Here is a 16664-nt window from a genome sequence, read left to right on the forward strand (position 1 = left end):
ATCTCCATCAAGTCGTACAATTGTGTGGCGTCAAAACGACTTGATAGCGACATATAAGCACCCACAAGCGTAAACGTGAGATTGCGCTTCTTCTTTAACTTCAACTGCATCGATACAGAGGGTCATACTTTAAAAGATAAAACCAGCCCGGTGAGGGTCTTGGCTTCATGCACTTAGGCTGCCACAGCAGAAAATAGCACGGCGCATGAACCTTACGCGTGCTTATGTACGCTCACACATTTGGGCAACAAAATAAAAGTGAGGAAAAGCTGAAAAAAAAAAAAAAACGACAAAGAAATAAAATTTGCGGCTACAAATAACTTTTACAACACTACTTATATAAGTAAGTGGAGCAATTTCTTTCCATAATTTGTTCAAATCCCTGGTAAATCACATTGCTGGGGGAACCGGATGGAGTACATACGTGAGTTCTCATCAAATATAGATGATGACCTTGCTGTTTCCCTGGTGCGTTGGAGATGCAAATACCTCGTAGCCTGACAGTAGCAAGATCTTTGGTACATTCGGTTCACAAATAACAAGGATGGGGATGTGATTTGCATGAACATATTGTCGAATATCTGCGATTCGGGACTGAAGCCCACGGGCATTCCATTGAAAAATAGAGGCATCCTTGAGTTTGTTTTCCAAATGTTAATGCTTGAGCCATTGTATATGCTACTGTAGAGCCTCTAGAACTGGTTTTAGCGCGTCCAGAACTTGTAGTGCAATCTGTGCTGCTGGCGTGCGCAGGCTGGAGAGCACCGCGCAGATTTCATTCATCATGGACGTGAGAATGGCAGTGATGACCGTAGACGTGCTTGATGAGGATATGAGTCTTCTCGTCGGCGTAATTCTTCGCTTTGCTTTGATTTCTTGCTAAGCACCGGCACAAACCCATCGTCGTCGGTTGAAGAGTCATCACTAGCAGCCGAGTACAACACAGTGGCCTGGCTGCTTGCGTCACTCGAATGGTAGAGGTGCTTCCTCTGGGCGACCGCTGAACCGAGTTCCAAAGGAACTCTATTTGTCGGCAGCGGTCGCCCAGAGAAAGCAATCTGCCCTTGCATTGTAAGAGCTGCGACACCAAATATTGTTCTCCTTTCCTGAAAAAAAAACAAAGTTCCTTTCTAAGGCTAGAACAAAAACCGAAAGAGAAGTTAGAGAGGCTTTTTTCATCTCAAAAATGGGCGATAAGTGCGTTAGCGCGCCTTCTTTATCTCTTTCAAGGCAAGAGATTAACTTCTTAGATGGTCACATCCGAGCTTTCCATGGGTCGTAACCACACGTGGTCTTGTTGACACTGTCATTGCCGTGCACACATTGCTTTTTCTTGTCTGCATTCTGCTTTTGCTAAATAAAGTCAGTTGGAAGTCTGCGCTTTGTGTGTGTGTATTCGTGCCTTATTGTTCCGTTGCCTTCGCGCAGTTCTGTTTTGTTATAACCATGAACCGACTAGCCCAACGTCACGCCTTACTTGCAAAGGAGGCCCATGAGTGTCCACTTGAATCGCCGTGCGAAAAAGGCAGCGGCGCCTCCCTGTTATGGCACAAATTACAACAACAAAAAAATCCGGCGGAGAAGGGGCAGCGTTCTGGTAAACAACAACTTCTTTCTCCTTCCCAGAGGATCAGAGCGTGACCGGCGTTCGTAGCCTCGTCACAGCTGCTGCTGCCGCCGGAGGATCAAAGCGAGCTCATCGACTGCATGCGTCAAGGCAGCAGCAGCTGTAACGGCTCGAGCGTGCGCGTGCACGAGGCTGCGGACGCCGGTCAGTGACACTTTCTAGACACTGCTGACGGCGCAATGCCAAACTCTACGCATGCCCATATTTGGTATCGCGACACGAGAACCTGCCTATATATAAACAGCCACCGACTAATCCCTTGGGACGAGACCTGCGAAAGGGCGAAAGCCGCGGGGGAGCTAACAAAGGCAGCCTGCGGCCGCGGAGACCGGTCAACTAACAATGGAGCTGAGGGCTTAAAGAAGGAGGCGAACGGGAGAGCGAAGGAGAGCAATCGCAAGCAGCCGACGAGACGGTCGAACAGAAGACGAGCAGGGCAGAAGACTGGGGCTGCACCACGGCATGGGAGCCCGGGTTCTAGTCGCCGTTCAAGGCAGCTCATTCCACCGCCAGCTGGAAACGAAGGAAGCAGCGGCAGCCCTCGGCATTCCATCACCTGGCCGTGACGAACACCCAGCCCTTCTTCAGAGTCCGTGCCGCACCACGCCAACTCAGCAACGCAGCCCAGTGACGGCGAGCCGTAAGCGAAATTGAGCTAGATGGTTTAATTAAATATGTTCAAAATTATATTCCGAGTCTGTGCCTCCATCTCCTCATGCCCAGTGTGGACCCAGGACCACTTTAAGTAACTCGAGTCATAACACAGTCATCGGCGTTCTGAAATAAGAATACAGACCACTGGCTCTTCAAGTCAGCGTTAAAGTTTTCAAGCAATCCATCGATGGCAAGTTTCGCAACTGGGTTTGTAGTGTCTACGGCACAACATTCGAAGTTGTCTGCACTATTCGTCTTGCACTTTGTTGCTTGGTGCATGGAAAAGAACCATACCAAATACACGGCCGTTATTTTAGGGGTAGACAAAACAAAAATCATGTCATGCTACACTAGCTCAGGAAGCTCTAATCTGGCGCGGCCGTATTGCAATACATCACGAAATTCCATGTTCGCACGGGATTTCCTCTCTTTAGGGAACTTTTCCTCTAATCCCGGCCTCGGCGGCCGCTTTTCCATGGAGGCGAAAAGCAAGGCGCCTGTGTGCTGTGCGATGTCAGTGCACGTTAAAGAACCCCAGGTGGTCGAAATTTCCGGAGTCCTCCACTACGGCGTCTCTCATAGCCTGAGTCGCATTGGGACGTTAAACCCCACAAACCAAAACAAACCAACTTTTCCTCTATTTCAAAACACTTTCACGGTGGGCTCTTTGTTCGTGGCTATGAGTTTCCCATTGGTTATAACCAAAAAGCGAGCTAGCTGCACGCCACGGTGGCTCGGTGGTTAAGATGGACAGCTACTGATGGACAGTTAAGATGGACAGTTAAGATGGACAGTACCCGGGTTCGAACCAGACCACGATGGCCACCTTTCGATAGAGGCGAAACACAAATGCTTCCCTGTACTGTGCGATATCCAGGTGATCGAAATTATTCCGAAGCCATACGGCGTCTCTCATAGCCTGAGTCGCTTTGGGAAGTTAAACCCCTTAAACAATAAACCAACCTCTCTCTCTTTCACTTCCCCGTTCCCTTACGGTACGGTTCAGGTGTGCAATGAGAGGTGTGACAAATACTGCGCCTATAAGCCAATTTGCATTTACATTTTCTTTAAGTTGACGAGCAACCTAGTTATTGACTTTCGTAAGCAACAAGCGTCCAGCCGCTGGTAAAAGTGTGTCCTAAGACGACTTCTGCTTGCGCGGCGGCCGCATTTCGATGCAGGCGGAACGCAAAGGTGTCCGTGTGCTGTGCGATGTCAGTGCACGTTAAAAGATCTAACACCCCGCCTAACACCCATACCAGTACTTCAGGAGTATGCCCAGCTAAATACGCTCACTGAACTCGTTGATCAGCGGATGGCAAACAGAGCTCGCAAACAGTCTTTACAACTCCATCGTTTAAAGACACTACCTCCGTGGTCGTACTGCCAGCTCACGGACAATCGCCCCACTGCTTCCCCGTCGGTATCATATCCGCACATCTGCCTGAAGGGTGCATATTATATACCGATGCATCCCATAATGCAGAGCGAGGAGTTACTTCTATGTATAGTCTATCTCATCCGCTGAACTCTCACGTGACATATACTGCGGATACGTGCACCCCTCTGGCACTGGAACTTCAAGCCATTTACAATGCCATTTACAATGCCATTTATTCCCTTCCACCCATTCCTACATTCAATGCAGTTGATCTTTACACCGACTCTCTCACTGCTCTTAAACAGCTTAAGGCCGTTCGACGCACATTCCAAATAACACATTCCATTAATTTGCTCTATTCAAGGTACCCATGTCCTGTGCGCATACACTGGATTCGCGGCCATGCTCGCGATCCACATAATATTCAAGCGGATGCTATGACGCATATAAACACATCAGGCGATCCACCACCTTCCCCTCTTCCCCCAGAACCGTTCCTGTCCCACGTTTCCGATTCGCAAGTTGTGCGCCAGCGAACACGCGCTCTCATTCCTCCGTGTTCGCGCCCTCTCCCCCGTAGTCTTACTCGGCAGGAGGAGGTGACTGCGCCGCATCCGGGCAGGGGCGGCTCTGACCCCATCTGTTCGACATCGATGGCGGGAAAAAGATCTACCAGTGACTGACAGGTGCCCTCACTGTGACACTCTACCTGACGTCTGCGATGTGCGTCACTTGTTGTGGACGCGTCCATCAACGACTCACATTAGGCAACGGATAATCATGAAGGTGGGCCTGCGGTGGAATCGCGATAGTGATTATCAGAAATTGACAATGGACAATCGCTATACGGCCAACCTTCTCGAATACATAAGCGCAACTGGACTTATTCCTTCTTTTAACTTTCTATCTCCTGCATCCCATTCTCCCTTTCTCAACTTATGCCTTGTGGCAAACTCTTCGAAAAAAAAAGAAGAAAAAAACATCTCCAGGTGGTCAAACCTATTCGAAGCCCTCGGCTAACGGCCCCTCTTACACAACACGTTCATCCGTCGTGGTCGCTCTCGCCACACGGCTGTGCATGGCTGGTTCGAAGGACGCGAAACGAAAAGGCTCCCCTGAACTGCTCGATGTTATCGTACGTTAAGGATCCCCGAGAAATCTAATTCAATATGAACGCCTCCAGTTTGGTGTCCTTCGTAGGGCATGCGTCGATCCGGAACGTTAAGCCACATTTTCGCTATATTTTCATGTTCCATGGAGAGAAACAGATAGAGAGAGAGAGAGAGAGCACCTTTATTTTGAGCCTTTTGTGGTATTTGCCGCGCGAGGGCCAGCAGGTACCTACAACAGGCCCGTGGCGAGCCAAAGCGCCAAAACACTTCGTGAAGTAAAGAAAGCGAGAGAGCAAGAGTGGAGGGGGGAGGCAGGAGGGCTAACCTGAAAGATGTTCCCATCGGATACCCTGGACTGAGGAAAAGGGATAAGAAGATAGAAAATGGAAAGAGAGGAGGGGTGAATAAGACGGTGACAGTTTGTCAAGCAAGCACAACGTTTGCAGCTAACAAAATAGTGCTTTGTAGGCATTCAGGCTTACTGAGCGCTGTGGCCACGGTGTGAGGACCTTTATCGCCCGTCAGGGTGTGATGATCTAGGTGGTCCAGGGACCTTATTCTATAGACTTGCATTTTATTTAGTCAGACGTCAGCATGGCGGCTGCAGTACACGAAAGAAGCGAGGGGCCAGCCACAGAAATCGTTAAGCAAGCTGTTCTCGCTGTCGACCATAGTCATCGCCACTCGCCGCGCACTGGCTGCGTCCTGCAGCCAATGCTGAAGTGCCGTCGCTAATGGGCCAATGGATTGCAGTGGTCTGCACTTTACTGTTTTTATTTTTCGAATATTCGGCGGACGTTCTTCGGTGTTTCCGAATGGAGATTTTTCGTTTTAAGCGAATATTATTTTTAATACGAACTGGTTACCAACTTTTTTCGGTAACACAATATGTAGTATCCTGGTGGGTTCAAAACTCAGTTGGAGTTTATCTTGATTTGTTTCTCAGCCTTGAGCATTCATTTTAAGGTGATTATTTACTGGCAATGTGCCCATAGCGCGACGCCCATATTGCACAAGGAAACACTGTCATCGGTAAAAGAAAAAAAAAAAAAAAAAAAAAAGAAAAAAGAAATCGGAGGTGTAATATGCAACCGTTCAACTATACGCAAATGGAAAAATATATAAACTTGGTTACCATGCAGCTCGGAGTAAAGCAGCAAAGTCATAGCGAGATGCTCGTTGACGGCATTGATGCAAATGTCGCTGAACTATCGCGGTAGCCAGAGCATGAGCAGTGGAGTAGCCAGAACTTTTCTTCGATGGGGCTTACGTCGCTGCGCGGTCTCCTTCGCATCGGGCTACCTGCTACAAGCTACCTGTAGCCAACCTGCCACTTCCCAACTGCGCCATCAATGTTGCACGCAGGATGTAAGGACTGTACGGAAGAATAATGCCGCCCGGGGCTTTCGTTCCATCTATAGTATATTGCGCACGTATTGTTTCGGACGAAAATAAATTAATTTAGCAGATGAGCACTGAAAATGCATCACAGCCAGTTTCATAGGCATGCAATTAACGTTTAGTAGGAAAGTGCAGTCTTCCTGACGGACCTGTAGATGAAAAGTTTACCGGCAGTTCTCTCCAGTATGCCTGTAACCAGAGTCCTTCAATCCAATCGCTATAACACTGCTTATAATGCAGCATTTGTACACTAGAAAGTGTTACCAACAGACGCGAACTTTCAGCAGAACACTTCGACAGTCTTACCGCCGGAGCATGCATAGGAACAAGGCACCTGAGAGAGAGAGCGCAGCGGCGTCAGAGAGAATTGGTCGGCGGCGTCGACATGTGCCCTTCTAGTTTATTTCTTCCTCCATGCATCGGACTTCGCTGCGTACCAGAAAAGTCCAGCATATCTGAGAGTGTGGCGTGTCACGTTTGAACGGTACCATGTACTACTTTTGATTTAACGTTTTTATTCGCGCCGAAATGCCTTTTTGAGCGCGACAAAGACATTGAAGACAAAGTTCAGAATGATTTCTGGCGCCGTAGGTTGTTTTTCTCTGCAGTGTATGCCAGTACGAAAACATTTCGTGGGCGGCTGAAGCCCCATCAGCCCTCCCTCCTGGCTATACGCTCCAAACATAACTTCCCGTGACATGATTTAGGCGTGGTTTCGAGCATCCTTATACAAAATCGGACAACGTGCATTCTCATCATATAATCAACACGATGGCCATAGCCCTGCGCAGCGTTCTACATTGCGAGGAGCGCAGTTTCACCGCAACCCCCCCCCCTCCTCCCCACGTCCCGTTTCAAGACCCCTACAGCCAGATAACAACGCGAAAATGAGGAACGGTTATAAAACATTTATACTGACAAAAACAAAACAAGCGTAGCCATGGATGCACAATTGAAAATTAGTCGAAATTACTCGAGAATTGAAAAATGTGCATGACCCCCTACACAAACAACGGCACAGGTCCGAGAGAGTGAAGGTAAGAGGGCAAACTTGGTGCCCCTCTTAGAAAATTGAAAGCCCCCGCCCTCCCCCCTCTGCGCACGCCTATGACGATGGTGATGATAGCAGCAATTAGAGCTACGATAGCAGACAGCGTTTGCTGACAAGGTGCAAGCCTATTTTCCAGTCTGCATTTCTCTAACAGGGTGTAACTCCTACCCAGATCAAGACTACTGACTTTCCTCGGTCAAAACTTGAATTCGAAAATTGAATTCAGCATACTTTTATCGTTTTTTTTTCTTCTGCTTAAACCAAAATCACACGCCCACATACGCGGCAGGAAGAATGGGCGGAAACAAGATTTAAAAAAAAAAAAAGAAAGGCTCACGTCCTAATTCACATATGGCACGATGCCACGTATCAATTAAAGGAGCAATAATGCACCGGGTTCACCCGTACGCAAAGTTAGCCACAGCTGTAGAAACAACGATCGGATCCGTCCGAAGCCTTTTACAGAAAATTTAAGTACTAAAACGCATTTTGCGGTTTTCTGCCTTGTACTCCGAAGATTTCTCAGTAAAAGAGCCCAAAGCATTGTAAACACAAGGCACGAGTAATAAAACCAAAGACAAGATAAAAACTCCCGCGTGCAAACGCTCGAGGTTCTTGCAGATCTGGACAGGCGACGTCAACTGAACGTACACCAGACCCGTGCAAAAAAAAAGTTCCTGATTCCCGATCTCAGTGACAACTAACGAAAGCACAACAGCGGGAAAACCGGTCCGAAAACTGTTTAGCGACGGGAACTCGGTTACTTTTTGTATTTTGTAAATGACGTACAAATAGCAAAGAGAGTCGGCGTAAAGATTAACTGCATTGAATGTAGGAACGGGCGGAAGGGAATAAGTGGCATTGTAAATGGCTTGAAGTTCCAGTGCCAGAGGGGTGCACGTATCCGCGGTATACGTCACGCGAGAGTTCAGCGGATGAGAGGGACTATACATACAATTAACCAATTAACTCCTCGTTCTGCATTACGGGATGCATCGGTACATAATATGGACCCTTCAGGCAGATGTGCGGACATGATACCGACGGGGCAGCAGTGGGGCGATTGTCTGTGAGCTGGCAGTACGACCATGGAGGTAGTGTCTTTAAACGATGGAGTTGTGAAGACTGTTTGCGAGCTCTGTTTGCCATCCACCGATCAATGAGTTCACTGAGCGTATTTAGCTGGGCGTACTCCTGAAGTACTGGTATGGGTGTTAGACGGGGGAGACATGTTATGGCACGCATAGCTTCACGATTGATGGCCTCAGGGAGTCCCACTGTCTGAGGATGAGACGTTGAAACTGTGCCTGGCAGATTATACGCGGCTGGACGAATCAGACGAATCAGCTATGCGACGAATCAGACCTAGAGTCTTTGCAGTCTGTCTGCGTCACAGGCATGGAGTGTTCAGCCAAAACACAGACTACCCCAGCGAGTGTACGGCCAGCGACACCAGATGGGCAGTTAAACATCTCTCGGCGACAGCAAACTTTCACGCAGGAATGACAGAGCTACGACACAGGGAACACGCTGACTTGCAGCACACCACTACGAGCCCAGAGATTCCCATATCTCTTCCCGCTCAGACAGCACTTCCTTCCTTGTACTTCAACATTGGCCGAGTTGGCGGAAATGCAACACAGTACGACATCATAGTATATTCTTTCGACTGGGTACAAATGCAGTTTCCGGTCGAGAGATCGTGTATTGATCGCTGCCGACGTCGGATCCATTTACTGCGTAGAAAAAAAAAAAAACAAAAAAACCTTGCTTCGCTACAGCTGCTCCTCATACTACGATTACATCACACACTACAGACTTGAGAGAACATGCCCACCACCACACAGGTCACTCTCCACAGAACAACTGGTGGTTAGGAGAAAATTTCAAACTGAGACATATTCCTTAACTCATACATTTTTTTTAATTATTTAATTTAGAAATTAGCCCTATCTGTCGCTTCTGCGGTGAAATAGCCCCATTAAACCATGCATTTTTACCCATCGTTTAATCATCTACCTCCCGGTCCCTCCCTTGACACGTCGACTGAAGTAAAGGCCAGCGACGAGCCGAACATTCAATCCCGAGCCGTGGCATTGGCCGCATGGGCCTGTGTCGCCCGAGGTCTTCATGGTCTCGAAGGCACGTGCTGATGTGCACCTTACAAACCCCTACCTTTTCTTTCAAAAATAAATTTGCGCTTCCTTCCTTCCGTCGACACACATCTGGATTCGAGGCACTATACATCTGGTTCTATCGTCGTTCACATAAACGGTATACTCCAGTTGCACAAATTCCCCACTGCTCGACTATGACAAAAAATGAATTGCAAATCGCTACTTCAAGTTTTTTACGGATAGTAGCGTCCTCTGAGGACGACATTATAAACTCTGTAAACCACAAGAAATGCTATAAATGGGCCATGTCAGAAGGGCATATGCAGTGTTACTCAGCCTTCAAAGAGGGCGCATAAGCTCTGTAGTGCTACCACTGCTACAATTCAGTCAACTTCAGAAAAAGAAATGATGGCGAGAAGCAGCCGATATCATTTAATCACTGCATTACTATATCTCTCAATTGCTTTTCACATAAGTGGATAATTGCAAGATCATAGGTTACTTATTGGGGCGCTATGATCTATTGTGCTAGTGAAGCGTAGCACAGCACTGAACGCGTTAGGGCGAAGTTAATCTTTTCTTAGCAGAGAACGCAGCCAAAAAGCATATCAGCGTGTGCACGCTGTCAGCAGGACGCATATGTGAGTGAGTGTGTTTATAGCGCCCCTTGGCGGCCAAAAACAGGCAAATTTTACGTTTCAATCAAAAATTATATTCAAATGCATATAATTGTGTTTAAGCAGAAACTATATGACTGAAACTGTTTTTGTTTCTAAATATGTGAACGTTATTACGCTAAAAAAATAGTGCAAGTAGACGACTGAGATCGACTATTGTCGGCTTAAGCAAGTATACTGCAGAAGAACACTTAAGGAAAAATAGTAATGTATTGCGACGAAGAAACTAAAATAATCTATGTCAATGTAATTACTGTAAACTTATTTTGCAAAGCAAATTCATTGTGTGAGCACAAAATTCTGGCCACACTGTAAAAACTTAGCATTAAACAGTGACAACATTGTGTTAAATATATAAAATTTGAATTTTTATAATAATTTTTGCCAAGTTTATGTTATATATTTTTATTGTTCAAACTAATATAACATTTGGCAAGACTTTCATTGCAAATTATTAGTTACGTTTTTGTACTTGAAGTTTGGCCACACAGCACAAACCCAAACGTCTGACAACGTTTTGCTTATCTATAACTAAATATTTGCAGCTTATTTTATCGCAACGTCATTATAATTAAGAGCTGTAAATTATCTCATATCTGGAATTTGAACATGTTGCAGTTATATTATGTAGTGAATGCAGTGTAATCGTTTCTTTTTTTTTTTCAAGTTGCTTAGGTGGGTGCACAGCGTTGGTCGGTCCGAAGCACGGTGGTTGAAGATGGTTGCAGTTCAATGACTCATTTAATCTTGGACAGTATCTCACCGTATAATGTGCTTTGAATAACAAGGAGAAAAGAAAAGATTTTCAATATGCTAGGATTTTGCCAAGAACATATAAGGTGACACAAATTTTCGCATCGGAAATGAAAACAGCTTCGTGCAGCTTTGGGGCAGTGGACAGGAGAGTGTCGTCAGCTTTGCGTTCTTGACACTGAGGATGCAAATCAAACGCTGTTTCTGGCGGAGGTGTGTTCACTTTGACGTCGTTTATTTCATGATCAAAATATTTTATGCCGGATGATTACAATAGCTATGACTGTTTATTGTGGGCGCGAGTTTTCAAGCAGCTGACCCGGAATTAAAAGGACGTCTCCGGCTGGTAAACTGGGAGTTTAGAAGCGAAGGTACAACTAGAACGGTTGGCTAAGGTAAGTTAAAATCGCGCTCTTCTGTTGATAAGAAATAATGCGTGCGTGCATGCTAGGAATGCAAATTCCAGCTGAGAGGTTGACTAGAAACTGAAAGCACACTTTGTAGTTAAAATCCAATTCCTAGTAAGGCAAATTATGACTGAAAAACATAAAAGGCTGTGGCTAAAGGTACGTCCGACGGACTCGGTGCGTTTTTCTTCGGGATACGACGGACGGATCCGGGAAATATTTTTCAGAGGTACGGCGGACGGACCCGATCGGTAGGGTTCTTCCGTCGGACCCAACGCATTTTTCTTCGATATGGGCCTTGGGATCCGTCGGGAAGGCCGGACGGATCCGAGATCCCCAGATGTGGTTGTAGCAACTAGTAACGTTGGTAGCAACAACATGGTAACCATATGTAGCCAAATCGAAGTTGGTATGAGGTGTACGTGCGAGGTGCAAGAAGCATGGCGGAAGTAGAATGATGGCGAAGGCTGGGCCCAAAAGCGGTTCAGCGGTACCGCAGCATAGCCACAGGTCGGGGGGCCAACCTGGCCAACCACTCAGATTAGGAAATTATATTACTACAAATTAAGAAGTATCAATCAACATAAAAAGAATAGACATTTTGATAGCTTCGTTTGTGAATGAGGTAAGGTATTTTATAAATACATTCTTGACTTTTTTTTTTAAATCTTGCAACACTCTTATCGCCCTACCATTAACTTATCAATCAACATAAAAAGAATAGACATTTTGATAACTTCGTTTGTGAATGAGGTAAGGTATTTTATAAATACATTCTTGACTTTTTTTTTTAAATCTTGCAACACTCTTATCGCCCCACCATTAACTCTATGCCCCACCCCATTGATGTTGCATCGGTCAGGAGGCGCTGCCACAGGTAACCGAGGCAACGGAGATAACGAAGCTGACGAAGCGCGGTTTCTTATCGCTGTCTGCTGCTCGTCTGCTGTGGTGCGGGCCTTGGTGCGCCCGGGAAAGCGTAATTTAGTTCGCAAGTCTGAAAATGTCCCTTTTGCGAAGATTTCGACGTCCTTGCTGGTCGCTGCTCTGTCGCCGTTTGGTGAGATTTAATATCCCCCTGCAGCCGTGTTTTTTTTTTTTTTTGTTTCGTCCCCTTCGTCGTGCGAAAGTGCGAAGTCTTTTTGCAGCAGTGTATTGCGCTTAGCGTTTTATCGAAAGATGAGCCCACACAATGTGAGGAAGCGATGCTCTGTGGCACGTTGTGACAGCGTGGACTCAACCGTCGGTGTCTTACCGCTTCCTGGCTGACTTTCATCGGTGAGCAGATCTGGAGGTTGCACACACACTCAATGTATGCTAATGCTCCTGTGTTAAGCACGTTTGTTGATTCTAAAGCTGCCTGGATTGGTGCAACCTTGAAATTGCCTTGAAAACTGATGTATAATTTCTGCCGAAGAATTTAAAAGTGAAGAGTGACCCCAGTGCTCTATGCTCCACGTATGTTTTGATGCACCTACTAATTCATGACATTTTTATTTCAATTGCAGGGGTCATAGCTTTGTTTTCTATACATGCATGTTTCTTATCCGGTGATGTTTTGTGGCAGGCACTTCAAGCCTTTTCCATGCTTCGGCTGTAATCATTGAGATGATTAGCCCGCTTAAACAGCGCTACTGTTTGTGCTGTCAGCGACATGCATTTTTATTGTTGTGATTTGTTGCTGTATTTTATTGGTTGATGCTATAAACCATGAATATGAAAACCATAATTGTTCACTTGGTGCACTCTGTTGCGAACTGGGCACGACTGCCCCGTTGCACCAGTGTTTCTGGACCACACCTTACTGTGCTGAGGGACAAAGTAAATGGCCAAAGTACTTGCATGACTTGCAGCAGTATTTGTATTATGAATTTGCATGCGTGGTCTCTACTTGGAAGTGTTGCTGCCTTTCCATGCCGCCACCTTTGCCAACCACTTTCATTGTACCGGAGCAGCTGCTTATAAACAAGGGCGTAAACAACAGAAACTCGAGTTCTTTTAGATGGCAAAGGTTGGCGCGCGCTGAAAGGCAACAACCTTCAAAAGATGCAGGCTCGCCAATGCAACGCGGCGGTTTAAAAAAAAAAAAAAAAAAACTAAAAAAAACTTTTATAATTCGCGCTAAAGTGAACGTATGGGTGACGTCATTTGACGTCATGGCCCCCCAATTTTCATTGGTCGCTGGAGCCCATGAGCCGCCAATGGAGCTATAGTGCCTATAATGGAGCCTTCGCTACCATAGTACTACTACAGTGGCTAGTACTACATATACCTTGCAAAAAGTATGTACTACATCCTGCATGCGTGAAATCTGAAATTACAAAGAATAGTACAGTGGCAAGAATAGTGCCTAGAATGGGTGATATACTACGTGATGGCATGATGATAGGTTTACGTGAGTTGGACCGCGGCAGGGTGGCAGGTTCTCGCTCTAAAGTTATAGAGCGTGACGTCTCGGCGAGACGTCAACGCGTGACGAAAATCGGAATGAACCAATGAGCGCCAGGGTGCCGCCCCGGGCCGCTTATTTTCACGGCAAGCAATTTATGTGCACGTCAAGGGGCCGTCTACTATTTTTTTTTACATATAAACACAGTGAATAAAATATATAATGTTTTTGTTTTTCAAGAAACTGTATTTAAAGTTCAATTATATCCAATACAAAAAGGAACAATTACACTTGTACAGTTAAACTTTTTTATTGGTCACATTTGTCGCCGTAAAGGCGCGCTTGCAGAGGTAAACAATAAACATGGCGGCCTCCTAGAAAACAGCTGATTCCAAGGTTCTGTGTGGTTGTCCTAAGTGCACAGAAAATTGTGATCGAAGCCAGTGAAGTTCACGGACCGTAAAATCGACGAAGACAACCTGCTGAGGTAAGTTTTGTGTTATCTGCCAGCGTTTACATGGATGTAAAAAGTGGTGTAAGGGTGATATGCGCCAAGTACCGTCTTTGCCAAAAGTAACCAGGCTGCTCCAAAGGCTGCCGGAGCAAGCGCGCGGCCGTGTGGCGGCGTTGCGCTCGCTGTGGCTTATCGGTGCTCGTCAGCTCCGAGGGTACAACAGCTGATGTAACTTCGCACCCTCACTCTCGCCCGTTGGATGATAAAAACTAGGCGCGTATGATGTGTGGGCTGCGGTTTCACGCGTACGAAGCCTGGTTGTGCCCAGCGAGGGCGCTCAGTATAGCGACGGGGCTATTATCTCTTCTCGGGGCAACTGCGGAAAACAGAAAAGCAGGTGATAGTAGACACGGTGAGCTCTTGTTCGTTTCAAGGACGAATCTGTGCTAGATTTGCCAGACAATGCTGCTCTGAAATAAGGGTTCCGCGAACGAGAAAGCAGTCATGTGCATATATTGGCTAAGCGTGAGGAAGCTTTCATTATCGTTTGTTATCTATACCAAAACTTACCTACAAGCAAATGCAAGAATTTGTTAGAATCAAACATTGATCTTATTTATACACAGCCTCCCCAAGGGACTAGCACAATTTCGCAAGCCTAAAAGAGAGATAAGGTGGCTTGGAAGGGTTCACAAGCTTTCCCATAACTTTGTACCGGAGTTACGGTCCGTAAAATTGCAGTACGCAAGGCACCTCGGAGAAAGCATGTTGAAATTTCAAGGTGCGTTATCATTCTTTATGTACAGGCGCATCAAACACGCAGGAAAGCGCAATTGTGCTGGTGTGTTTCAGTAGCGGATTGCAGAACACAAGCACGTAAAATTACATAGCGAGAAACGCGACATCTGCTTCAGGGCAGTTGCCGAGAAGAGCGAATAGCCCCGTCGCTATACTAAGCGCCCTCGCTGGGCATAACCAAGCTTCGCACACGTGAAACCGCAGCGCGCACATCATACGCGCCTAGTTTTTATCATCCAACGAGCGAGAGTGAGGGTGCGAAGTTACGTCAGCTGTTGTACCCTCGGAGCTGACGAGCACCGATAAGCCACAGTGAGCGCAACGCCGCCACACGGCCGCGCACTTGCGCCAGCCTTCGCAGCAGCCTGGTTACTTTTGGCAAAGACGGTACATTATTGTGGTTCCGTTTCTTTTTTAGGAGATACGAGATGGGACTACGAGACACGGTTATTTGGAAAAAATAAACTATCATGGCTGTATGATCGTTCAACACAGAAGTCATTCATTTAAGAACGAGCAAACAGGGACGGTTGGGCGCTCGCTACCAACCGTACTAGTTATCGTTCGTTCTTATCCTGCGGCGCAAGTTCATTCAGCGCTGTGCCTGCATACGTTACCGTAAAATAACTACTCTTTGCTGTTGCTATTTCGTTTTGAAAGATAAATCGTACGTTATGGTTCCTGCTTTTCCAGTCGCAATCCTAGCTGTTGCACGCCAAAGGCTGTTTGATGTTGCTACGTCATCGAAACCGCAACAAGAAACTATGGACTCTTTTTTTTTTTTTCGCCGCCAGTTGCTGCCTGAAAGTTTTGACAGTTTTGACAAGGTCAATGTACAACTGGTCGCGCAACTTGGAAGAAAACGCGTGCAGCTGCCTACTGCCAGCGGCATCAACTCGATGATGAGGGCTCCTGCGAACTGTGAGGCAAATTACTAGCGCACAGAAAATAAGATCTGCCAGAACTCCAAAGAATTAGAAAGTAAACATAATATTCTCGCTCAGGAATGAATGCAGTTTTTGTTTCTTGCGTAAGAAAAAACGTGTCACATTTTTAATAATATTTTATTTTGTTTCTAACGGCCTCTCTCGGCCACTTATTATCCGCTGCGTAGTTGCCCAAAGCTCAGAGCCTCAGATACGGCTCAGACCAAAGCTTTTTTCATCCGCGGAATGGGCGCGTCATCGGCCCCGGTTCAACGTTCATCGTTGCGTGCTGCGTACAGAGTTGATTATCTGTAACAAACAGTCAGTATTTTATTATGCTGGTTGTGGTAGGGCTTTACAGCAAGGCGAAGACTGTCTGTGCTCGATGAGAAACTGATTGCCGCTGCGTGTGCGCATTTCCAGACGATGGGACAATGCTGCGTCACAGCTCGGCGGCTCGGCTCAGCCTCCCAGGCACGTCGCAAAAGTGGTGGCTTGTTTTACGGATACACGTCTGCATGAGCGGCGTATCGCTGCATGTTTTAATTGAGCGGTGAAGGTGAGATTTTGTTGCCCCCAAGACGCGTGTCGCATTGCTGAAAGCCTTCCGTTCCGCTCCCTTTGCTGCGTCTTACTGCGTCGTATTACCGCACCAACGTTCGCTGAACGTGCTTTAGCTGTTATTACAGTGATGTTCCTATTGTCAATGGGATCTTTCTCATGAACATGTTAAATGCTTAAGTTGTAAATTTGTAACCTCACATTGACTCCTCTCAGTGGCAAATGAAGCGCGAGTAAAATAATGGAATCATAACAGGGCGAGATTTATTGGAGCAAAGCTATATCGTAGATATTTTGACTTCTCAGACGAACTTCTAAATACTAGCAATCCCAATTTGAATTGCTTACCTAAGCTC

General features: G+C 46.4%; 1 protein-coding gene across 2 annotated transcripts in view; it reads right to left on the minus strand.

Moving 5' to 3' along the window:
- Positions 1–16664, minus strand: part of LOC146206224 (aurora kinase-like) — an 880154-nt gene that overhangs the window by 523552 nt on the left and 339938 nt on the right. The window lies entirely within an intron of this gene.

Source organism: Amblyomma maculatum, chromosome 1 (genome assembly GCF_055883805.1).
Source record: "Amblyomma maculatum isolate TAMU_Amacu chromosome 1, ASM5588380v1, whole genome shotgun sequence".
NCBI lineage: Eukaryota > Metazoa > Arthropoda > Arachnida > Ixodida > Ixodidae > Amblyomma > Amblyomma maculatum.